The following is a 12,176-nucleotide window of genomic DNA, read 5'->3' as shown; positions in this document are numbered from 1 at the left end:
CTCCCTTCTTTCTTTATTTCTGGAAGTAGAGCAGTTCCTGATTCTCGTGTTTCCTTTGGCTGCATCTGTATGCTAGGTATAGAGGTGGTACTCTTCTGGTCAATGGCTCTAATTATGTCAGTCAGTGTGCCACAAATATCTTGTGTCTCTGGAGCTATGACCTGCAAGTATCTGCATACCTTTTGGATGTACACATTGAATCCAACTTCTCCCATCCATCTGACTTTTTTTTTTCATATGTGGATAATTAATGCTTTTTTTTTTTTGCTTTTTTTTTTTTTCTTCACAGTCTATTTTCCATGGCCATGCAGTGGGTAAACTAGTTTCCATTTTTTTGTCTCTCCCTATTTGTAGCCTTTTAACCTTGCTGAGAACTTGAAGAACATGGTTCATAACATAGCAGTAGATTTCTGAATATTCTGGAGAATAAATGCTGAAATGTGGGCTCAGCAGCAAACCAGTTCTTGAGGTTTTGGAAAACAGAATATAGAAGGAGAAAGCACTCAGCTTCTATGTGGTTACTTTCACTTGCAACTTGGATCATAGTAAACGTAGTGCTCAACTGAGATCAAAAGTTGTAGCTCTGAACATTGGCCTCTTAACTCTGAGATAGAAAAAAAAAAATCGTATTCCACCTCTTAAGACTTTAATGTCAACTGGTATCATAAAAAGTAGGAATATTTTCACTAATGCCCCATGGATGCTGTGCATAGGGGCTTTAGTACAGGAGATGTATGTTAAAGACAGCATTACTTTTCTTTGAGAGAACAGACAAGTGTTATCCTTTTGTTATGTTTACATGACAGTGTGCCAAAGTTAATTACTGTGATATACAAATATTTAGGAAATTGGCCCATGTGAAAGATAAATTAAAAGCCCTTGAAGCAAATGGTGATGGAGTCTTCTGAGAACTTTTCTTACCATCTTCAGAGCAAGAATGGTGATGTTGTTTGTTTTGCAGATTTTCAAAACTTAGTTTGGAAACTGTTTTTTCAGTTGGTTTGAAAAGTCTGCTGTACAGAGCTTGTACTTTGTTCATTTTATAGATGGAAACCATCCTTGAAAAATTGTTTAACTTAAATAAAGAAGAATGCTTTATAGATACATGTGTGGTGGTTGATGCAATTAAGTAAAACCAAGAAGTCTGCCTGAAGCTTGGTTATTTTGTAATTGTTGTAAAAGTGTGTGTACATGAATATATATTTATATTTAAGAAAAGAGAATTTGTATTTAATATGATAGCTTTGAGGAAATTCTTATTTTCAAAGCTGTTTCCAATTGGGTGAATTTACCCTGACAGTAGTTACCTAAAAATACGTGGTTAAGGCATGGCCCTTAACATGACCCGGTTAGATCTGATCTTCTCAAGACTAATGCTGTTCCTCTTTTCACTTTTAGAAAGTGCTGTTCCAAGCATGGCAGGGCTTACTTCAGCCTGGAGGGACTCGAGGAAGATGATTGCAACAACGGCTCTTGTAGTTGATTGGCATGCCTGTCCTCGTCTGCTCACATCATGGAACGTGCCCAAAGGACAGCAAAGCTGATGAAGGGTCTTATGGAGAGTGGCTGAGAGATGTGGGATTATTTGGTCTGACGAAGAGGAGGCTCAGGGGAGACCTTACTGCTCTTCACAACTCCCTGAAAGGAGGTTGTAGTGGAGGTCAGCCTTTTTTCACAGGTAACAACGATGGGTTGAGAGGAAATGGCCTCAAGTTGAAGCAGTAGAGGTTCAGGTTGGATATTAAGAAAAATTTAATCTCTGGAATAGTGGTGAGGCAGTGGCATAGGCTGCCCAGGGAGACAGTGGATTCACCATCCCTAGAAGTATTCAAGAACCATGTGGATGCGACACTGAGGGACATAGGTAATAGGCATGGTGGGGATGAGCTCACAGTTCTATTAAATGATCTTAAATGTATTTTCCAGTCTTAATGATTCTGTGATTTTGTGTTTCTCTCTGTGCTTAATCAGAGATTTCTTTTGTGTGCTGGGCGGTAATTCAGATGTCTGTGGTGCTCTTGAAGAAATATCTGAAGTACTCTCTAAAACAAAACTAAAAAAGACACCTTTTCTAGAAGTATTTTTTTTCCTGGGGGATAAGAACCTCGCAGGTGTAGTTCAGAGAACTTTCAAATGAAGTGTCACACTGGCCCAGTTGGGGAGGGGGCAAATTCTCCATAGCAGGTGATGGAAAGCTGTGAATGTGAGATCTTCCTCTTGTGGGCTGCAGTTGGGACGCAGTACCTGATTGCAACATATCTATGATAGATGTGGGCTGCAAATTCAACAACTCCAACAGGGTACAATCTGTCCAGGAGGGCAAGCAGGAGCATGGATGAAGTTAAAATCCCAGCTGAGAACAATTTCTGGGGCTTAAATGAGCTTGAGGCACATCCTTTTCTACTCAGCAGCATATGGAACTACAACATTTGCTCTTGCTCTGAGAAACCTAGGTTTGCAGTTAGCCCCAAGGACTTATCAGCTAGAATAACCTGCAGAGGCATTTATAGGAAAGATATAAATGCTTTAATTGTACTGACAGGAGGATTTTTGCCTATCAAGCCGTAGGGAAGGAGAATTCTTTGGTGTAAGCTTACTCTCCCTGTGTGCTGGAGGTAGGAGACTAGTTGTCACCTTTCAGAAGGTTTGAATGAAGTCTAAATGGAATCTTCTATCAAGAAAATAGACCACTGATTAATATTTATGGTTGGAAAAATAAAATTGCCCTGTCAAACTGCAGTAAACAGAAGAAAACACCTTGTATTTAGGGATTGTATTTGAGAATTCAAATGAGGGTTTTCCATCTTAAATGCCTTTTGACACCTCTGAGCTGGCAGGTAATACTAGAAAGCAATTAGGCTTCTGGGAGTAGTACCTTTGTAATCTAATCCAGTGATAAATGCAGAAGTCTGTCTCATGTCTCTGTAGAGCCTTAGGCTTTTTCTGTGGGTGCTTTTCCTAGTAAGCTGCTTAATGTAAGTATCTGAACTGTCCAGCAATTTCTGCATTCTTTCTGACTAAAACTTAATTGTTTCTTTTGCCTTATTTCCAAATATATATCAAAGTTTCTCATCTTTTGAAACTTCCAAGCTAGAATGTCAGGTTGTGCTTTTTTGCCTATTTATATGCATGGGTTTTCTGTTTGCCTATCACTGTGCTCATAGTCAGATATTTACGCCATTTTTATAAAAAACATTACAACTGTTTTTCTTCATGTTTAAATAAAATATATTTTAAATATATAATTTTCAAGAGAATCCCTGACTGTACATAACTGAATACTGAAAGATTATAATGCTAAACTGCTCGAGGTAAGGGTGGTTGTCTTAGTTGAAGTGGGTCCCGTAGAGTACTGTCCAATTCCTGTCTGGAATAGGACTACCATAACCTTTGTTAATTTTAAGTTACATTTTTATATATGAAAAAGTCTACACTGTTTTACTTGTATTTATATTAAATCTAGATATGCTGTGGATTAGTGTGATCCTCAGTTGCATGCATCACTCTCCTCATCCAGACTGAAATACAATGAAATATTTTATAGCAATAATTACAGAATGCTCTAACAAGAGGCTTATTCCTGTACAGAATGACTTCAAATGAATAGAAGCCATTAAAAAAAATAGTCTGGTATAATAGGCTGTGATTACAGAATGAGCAAAAATGTCAGAGTTGTATCTCTTGTCAGACTGCACATTTTATTTACAACTTATCATCCAGCAGCTATTTTCAGATCTGCCAGTAATCAAGCTGAAAAATTGGGAATCAAGTCAGTGCACAGATGTTCTCTCTGTACGGCCCTCCAAGAGGTTGTTGGATGAATGGGTGCAAAATACTCTTTTGACTGGATTTGATTTCTTGCATAGAGAGCTACAATATGCTCCTATGCTGCAGGAAGAGGGACCTGTTTGATTTCAATTTGCTATTTCTACCCAGCAGATGTATGATGTTGTTTTAATTAAAAGAGATCTTGGAATAGGAAACACCTATGTTTACTGCCACGCTCACATTATTTAAACCTTGCCTTTGGAAGTCCAAAGTCTTTAAGATAAAAACAGGGGGTTAGAAAGTGATACTGAGTGCTCTGCCCTGGTTGCCTGGTGAGAAATATTTCTATAAAATTTACTTCTTAACATTTGTGCTCCTCGTCAAGAAAATTAGCAACACTGAAATGCCAAAGCACTTTGCCCATCCTGTGGAGCTGTGGGGTGCATCAGCTGTATTTTCCCTCCTGGTCATCACAGTGAGACCTTGGATACCAGTTTGTCTCTGTCTTGTACTGACCTGTGAGTTAGCAAACACTCATTAGATGTGCTTTGTAGTGGGCTAATGAGGAGCATAAAGAAGGTTGCAAATAAAAAAAATCATGGGAAGAGCTCAGTTGTTCCTTTCAGTGGCTGCAAGCCATTGGAGCTTGGCTTAACTAGATTGCAAATCAAACCCTTTGTTTTTTGAGTGAGCTTGAGTGCTGGGATATTCTTTTTTTGCTTTCCAGTGGAGTTGACTTCTGTGTAGTGGGTTTTTGGTTTTTTTTATGATTACAATTTATTACCAAAACAGCCTTACTGCTGGTATCAGTGACAAGTTGGGAAGAGAGAAGGGAGAGCAAGAGATGGAAAGGAAACATTTTATTAAGTTAGATCCAAACCTCAGTTTTAGCATCAAGTTTGTTTGATTGGGATTTTAGCTACTTGGAAGGGGATTGACTCTCTCATTGAGATAATCTTCAGAAAGAAAATGTTACACCTTGAATGCAGTTTGTGTTTTGTATGATATGGTGCACACCGTAATGGTGTTGGACTCTGACAACTGCTCTCAGAATTATATTAAGGTTTTAATTTGTCTTTTTCTATTGAAAATTGTAGGAGCTATAAAAGAATATGATGCTGTATTCATGTAGTTGGCAAGGGTGGAAGAAAAGTGAAGCATCAGAGAAAGCAAAGTGAGATGGTATGGAGAAGCAGCTGCAGGGCAAATTTACCTATACGGTAACGAGGGTCCCAATTTCTCCTATCTGGACCTAAACTTCTTATTAGTCAGGCTGACCTGGATGGGAACACATGGAAACTGTGTTCAGGGAAGAGGAAAAAACAAAAGAAATCTCCATTTCCTTCTTCCAGAGTATTATTGCTTACAGCACAGTTGAATGTGTTTCAGGGGCAGTGCATTTGTAAATTAAGATAAAATACGATATAACTGTCCTGTATGCTACAGCATAAGCTCTGACATCTTCAGCAATGGTATCTGTGCCAAGACCTCAGCTTCTTTTTGGATGTGACCTCGGAGAAAAGCATTCAGTTCAGATATAAATGACTGAATACAATTTTCAAAAGAGTTTAGGACAGTATTTAAAGATAAAATTTAGGCAGTTAAGCATCATGGGAAATCAATGATTTTGAGAATTAGGAAATCTCCTTCTCCAGCTGATCTAATTCTTTTTTTATTTGTCATCTACTCCAGTAGAAGATTGTTTTAATGACTAATTGTTGCCAAGCTGAAATTCTAGCTTCAACTCCCAGCCATTTTGTCTGCTAATTCAGTTTCATCTCTCAGAATATTCTTTGTTGTATCAGAGCTTCTGGAATCTGATCCCATCATCTCTTAGCTCTTCCCCTTACAGGCTGAGCCCAGCAGCAAACAGTCTTTGCAGATCATCAGGTTTTCCTCCATCTGGGCAGATGGAGGGATGATGAGGTATAACTGTCCTCCTGCTCTGGCAGAAGCAGAATTAGGTCCTTACTGTTGTTATCTGTCAGATGTCCATCAATGCTGACCACGCGTGTTGTATTTTGGAATTGAAATTGGTAATAGAGACAGACAGGCCTTAGTGTGCTCTGAGAAGCTTTGAATCAATGATACCAAGGGGATGGCAGATCTTCCTTGACTTCCAGCAAATCCAGCACAGCGGGATATATCAATGTTCAGGCAATAAGGTTTGTGTGTACATGTGCAAGCAATAAACAAAACATTGCTGGATGTCCAGGAGCAGTGTTTGCAACTCAGGCTACTGATCTGAACTGGTGCTTCTCAGGGCTGTCAGTTTGCATCCCCCAAAATTATTCTTGTCTACCTGCAACCTATGACATATTGTGGTTCCTGCTTTTCTGAACAAGATTATGTGCTGGAATAGATTAAAAAATATGTTCATACAACATGTTGGTAAACCTGTAAAGGTGTGAGGAAAAGACATCAAAAGGCAGTCTCTACGTCAGAGATTGATGGGAGCTTGGAGAGCAAGTGGAGGAAATAGTAGTGTTAATATCATTCCTTTGATCCTTCCTTAAGCACTTGCTGTTGTTGAAGTCTGGATGCTGAGTTAGATCATCATCTGATCCCCGCTGGCTAACGGTTTCCAGCTGAAACACATTGGGTGGCTCATATCACAGGTGGACAAATATGTGGATGCACAGAGAACAGCACGTGAGTGCATCTCCAGGAATGGGCAGGGTGCCTGTGCTGATCGAGCATAGGAGTGAGAGCTGAGCAGCTGATGTATGATGTGTTCTGTAGAGAGTCCCATCTCCAGCTCTAGTTTCCAATTAGCTTTCTTTTGCTATAGTTTACCTGCAAAGTCACCTGTATAACATCATGCATAACATGTGAACAAAGGGGTGGACGATTTTGATATTACAATGGCATACAGCTGCAGAAAGTTATTTAAATTTAAGGCTTTCATCTGGAAAGATGAAAAAATGAGCATAGAATAGGTCAGGAAAATAACTTCTGATATTATTATTAATAGAAATCTAACGCCTTTAGGGATCAAATGCCACATGCTACTTAAAGAATTTTCTGCCTATCTAACATAACTGCAGATATAGGAGGGAAAAAAGCCAGCATTTTCAATAGCATCTTGGTAGACACAACATCTTTGACATTCTGGTGTCTCCTCATTGCACAGTCCCAAAGGATAGGTTTCTAAAGAAAACAAATTTTCATAGACTACTGAAAACATGCCATGGAATTTTCCACTAGCATGAATGCAATGATCTTTGCTATGCATCTGAATTTGGACTTTTATCAGCAGTGCTTGGAGAGAGGCTTGTATGAATTTCTCAATAGCCTCACCCGGCACAAAGAGGTGTCTTTTGTTGAAGATATGTTAGTGGTAGGATAGGATGAGATGTAATGGCCTTAAATTGTGACACAGGAAGTTCAGGTTGGATATTAGGGAAAATTTCTCCTCAGAAAGAGTAGTGAGGCATGGGAATGGGTTGCCAAGGGAGGTGATGGGGTTACTATCCCTGGACATGTTCAAGAGCCGTGTGGATGCAACACTGAGGGACATCATTTAGTTGGCATGGTGGGGGTGGGCTGATGGTTGGACTAGATGATCTTAGTGTTCTTTTGCAAACTTAACGATTCTGTGATTCTATGATGTGTTACCTTGGGCTCCATCACAAAATAAAAGGTGATAAAAAGCAGTGACTTGTTAACCAGAGAACTGGTTGCACTGAGAGATGTGGTGGGAACCAACCCCACCATTTTTGTTAGTGTCAATGCTATACTTGTTTTGTGACTCATTTCATGTGGATGATGAGGTGCTCTGCTTGTGCCACACAGGACTGAGCCTGGCAGAAGTGAGCAGCTCTCTCAAAGCAACAACCACAGAGTGACTTTCCTGACAGAGAAAAAAGCAACCATTTTAAGATACTCTTCTTCCTCACAGAGTTATTTACATCTGGCAAAATTAGAGGTCATTTCACAGGGTGACACAGAGGATGTGTCCAAGCCCAAGTGAAGCTGACTGCTGGGCCCCCCTGAGGCAGGTCGCAATGCTCTGACTGTGTTTGAACCTTTGGCCTCTCTCACAGGGAAGACTGTGGTGTGCTCAAGCAGCTCAGGTCTCTGAGTCAGCACTTGGAGCACGAGCTTCCTGAGGAAAGCCAGAGATGGCAGCAGGACAAGTTCCCTGCTGATTCCAGTGTTCCGGTTTCCTCTTCTTGGCAGAACAGAATTTGATTTTTCTCACCACTATTATGGGCTGTGAAGAACAGCTCTTAAATTAGCCCTGAGGAGGTGGAAAGGTAGAAGTGAGCTCACCGCAGGGAGTTGGGTTTGACGCATGCACCAGGCACACATTCTACCTGACCCGACTGATCAGCTGTGCTGCATGCAAGTTTCTCTTTTCGGTTTGTTTTTGTTTTAATCAATTTCTGGCCACTGTGCCAAATGCTTGTCCTGCATCTTTCCAGCTGCTGCTGTGCAGTTAGTGGCAATCCTTGGCCAGATCCCAGCTCAGGTGGCACAGCTCCATTTTGGGAACACCCCATGGACCTCAAAGCCTGTATGAGGGCATGCAGCAGCCAGCACTTGCCAAATGTCTCCTGGGGAGCCAGACAGGGCTGATGAGCTGGACCTGTGTGCAGACAAGGGAGTCTCTCCAGGGAGAGACTGGGCCTTCCTCAGCACCCAGCACTGCAGAGCTTTGGTGTTGCTCCAGAGGGAGAGATGCCCTCTGGGGCGCTTCAGCCTTTGTGCAGAGCCACACAGCACAGCCACAGCAGCAAATCAGTGCTGGTTTTTGTTAACGAAATGAGAAACTGGGTTAAGTACCCCAGGCGATGCAATCCCAGGGGCTGCTGTGAGGCTGTCATTGCCAGAGAGGCAGTCAGCTGCAAAAGGGCAATGCTGCCTTGCAACAACAAACCTAACAGCACTATAAATAATTCCTTGTTACTAGAAAATAAATGGCAAGATTAAAAATTGTTTTTCTGCCCTAGTTTTCTTCCTTTGGGGCAGCAACAAAGCAATTTGGCTTTTTTCAGGGGCCAAAAGCAGCAAAGGGACTGGGCAACAGGCAGGGCGAGCATGAAGGGGAGGAAAGAGTTGCAGGAGCAATAGAAAGCTGGTGCTGGCTCCTGTTGGGTCCACTCAGGTGCCTACAGGGTGCACGTGCTTCTTCCAGGTCAGGGATTAGGGCATGTGTATTTTATGCAATGGGAAAGTAGCTTCTAAAACCACTGTAGTGCACAATGCCTTGAAATTGACTGCTGTCATCACAGGTGTGTGCTGCTGAATATGTGTGACACGTATCTGCCTGGTAGCTGCTTACTGCGCTAGCCCTGACCCCTGAAGGGAATACAGGGGTTTAGTGACTGGTTTGAGTCCAACTGAAGTGCCTTTCAGATGCATCAGAGCCCAGCTCCTGGCTACAGCAACACATTTTCTTGATTAAAAGTGCTGGAGCCTCTCATATTTTAATCTGTTTGTTGAACCTGACTTGCAGTATTTAATAGCTTTGGTTGTGGGTCACCATCTGTATTTGGTTTAATAAATGCTTAATGTTATCTCTTGTCCTCAAGGACAGTAACTGTGGATTTCTGCAATGAGTGACATTTTTGAAACTGCTTTTCTGAACAGTGCTCCATCTGCCCTACATTAATTGTAGAATCGTAGATTTGGGATGTCTGTCTCCAGTGCAGAAATGTTATTGGACCAGCTGGTGAGTTTTTGGGCACAGCAATGGAGATGCATCGGGCACAATGAGAAGTGAAACAGCAGTCGAAAACAGAGGAAAGCTGACACCAACAGAATTACCTTTTTTTCTTGCAAGTGTTGGGTGGAGGCTTCCATGGTTGGGTGGGAATACAGTTGCTTATGTTTGTAGAGAAGCCTCTTCTGCTTAAATGTTGAAGTGACTATACTTGCACATGTACATTAATTTCTGTTTGATTTTATCTCCAGCAGTTTGTGTTAAAAGGCTTTGGGGTATAGACAGACCAGCAGGCAATGCACCTCTCCAGCTTGTGAAATAATTCCACCACGGCTGGCTGCAGATGCTGATCTCACAGCAATTTAAAGGAAGGTCTTCCCCCTCCCTGTATTCCCTCACAGACAGTGTTAGTTTGACCTGTCTGGCTGCTGGAAGCTTGACAAGATTTTATTTATTTTAAGTACTGTGTATCTGTCTAAAAGAGATTAGCGTTTTCATTTGCTGTTCTTTCCAATGACAATGACATGCTGTGATTCTGCCTCATTCTCCTTGGTCAGTTCCAATCTGAAGGAATATCTAACTCTTCGTTTAAGCTTGAAATCTAGCTCCAAGTTGTGAAAGTACAAATGAGAATATCTTGGCTTGTTGCACCTTGTTGTGTTCACGTCACCACTGATACCAGCTACATTGGGGCAAGGGCTGTGTAGTGGAAGGAGAGTTTGCCTGCTTAGGGCTGGCTATCCTCCTTCTGGTCTGTGGGCTGTGGATTCCCAGTGAGTCTGAGGATTTTCTTTACCACTCTTCTTGCTTTTGGAATGAAGATGGGATTTGGGGTTTCCAGGCAAAACCTTCAGCAGGAAATGGGTGGTGTCAGCACAAGCACTGTTGGGAAATCACATTCATTCCCGGGAAGTGGGGATAGTAGAAAAGGGAGAAAAGTCCCTAGAATCCCTAGGGCCAGAGGATGCACTTGCATGCAAGTGAACTGCAGCATTTGGACAATAGTAGAGGAGTGGCGTAACAAAAGATATGGGGAAAAGGCAGAGGTCAGAAGGAGAAGAAGAGGAGGGAAAGAAAGATGGTGAAATTAGGGATGCTGAAATGCAGCTGGGGCAAATCTAGGCAGAGGTGCCTCTGTAAGGGCCCTCCTGTGTTGCAGCTGTTTTTTTCATGCTAACCTCAGGGTCCCACGTCCCTGAGCTCCTCGATTCTCATAAACCTTTTCCTTTCTTAAACTCTCGTTGCCAAAGATGAAACTGTTGCTGGCTGTGCATCTGTCCTGTTCTGTAATCAGAGGAAACTGGAACACAGAGGTGGTCTGTGCAGAGCTGGGATGATTTTGCTTTGCAGGGGTCTGATGAGATGCAATTCATTAATGCATGTCAAGTGCTTTTCTGAGCCTTGGATGAAGGTGCTGAAGAAGTGCACAGGCTTGGTGGTGGCTGGGCTATCTGCAGCGCCTTTGACTTGGCACTTCTTTCACTCTGCTCATCTCCAGGGACGGAGAGGCAAGTCAAGCAGGATATTAGAAAGTACTGCAAAATGGAATGTTAAGTTTGGCTTAATTAAGAAAGACTACATTGCTGGAATTACTAATTGCAAATTCCTCTGAGAATAATTTAATGGGAGATTGAGTTACTGCAAGGCCTTGGCCTGATCTGAATGGGTGCCATTGTTCTAAGTGAGAGCGCTGAGGTTACACATGTATGTGTCTCAGCGTTAATCAGATCCTGGGTTTCATAATTTCACAAATTAAATTCCTTGTTTCATTCAATTAGTGTGCTAAAGATGACTTGTGCTGCTGCTTGCAGCTCCAATGACGGAGCCTGATTACACACAGCATTAGCTCAGGTCATGGTGCATCCAGGGACCGGTGAGCAGAGTGCTGGGAGCTGTTCTACCACAACAGAGAATTTAAAGAAATTCCCACTTGGCTCATCACAGCTAAATGTGTTGGCCGGTGTGTGGCAGGGGCCTGTGGTCTCTTTTGGTCAGCTCTGGCTCAGAGTGTCTGTGGAGTGACATACCTGTGGTACCAGGATGGCATGCTCAGGCTGCCCCTTCAGCCACCTGTCTGCTGGTACGTTGCAGAGCTCAGAGCTGCTGAGCGTGCCAGACTCTCCTCTCCTTCCCTTATTGATAGTAGGGGAGCAACTTGAGAAAAACAGCCATGTAATTGGGTCCATGGTGATGTTAAATGGCTAAGGTCAAGGGATGCACTGCTGGCTGCTTTTGGTCATGTTCTACATTCACTAAAAATCTGTGTTTTTCTTTGGACAATTTAGATGCTAACTAGACTTCTTCCCATGGAAAATACTGGTTTCTAGGAAGAAATACATCATGAGCAAGGTAAAGGTACAGCAGGCACATGACACATCCCAGCAAGAGGTTAGTGCTGAGCCACACACACTATACAGCCTGGTCCTTGGAGGGACACAGGCACATGGCATGGGGAAAATCTCTCCGTTAGTTGCTGGCAAAGAGATACTGTAGCCTCACTTAAGTTTTCTCTTGTGAGGTTTCCACTTCCTTTGTGGATTAGGGTTTCAACCATGCGATATGCGTTTAGCTTCTTCTGCCAATGCCACGCGCTTGGCGTGTGGGTGATGGCTCCAATATGTACCGCTGGTGGTGCAGATAAAGCTCGGCAAGGCAGGGTCAGAGCAGCAAGGATAAAGGGCCACCACCCTTCAGCAGAGATGTCTGGAGCCCCTGTCCTGTGATCAGCTTGAGGGGCAGC

This window comes from Tympanuchus pallidicinctus, unplaced genomic scaffold, assembly GCF_026119805.1.
Source record: "Tympanuchus pallidicinctus isolate F22 unplaced genomic scaffold, pur_lepc_1.0 scaffold1, whole genome shotgun sequence".
Taxonomy (NCBI): Eukaryota; Metazoa; Chordata; class Aves; order Galliformes; family Phasianidae; genus Tympanuchus; species Tympanuchus pallidicinctus.
This window is presented reverse-complemented; position numbering follows the sequence as displayed.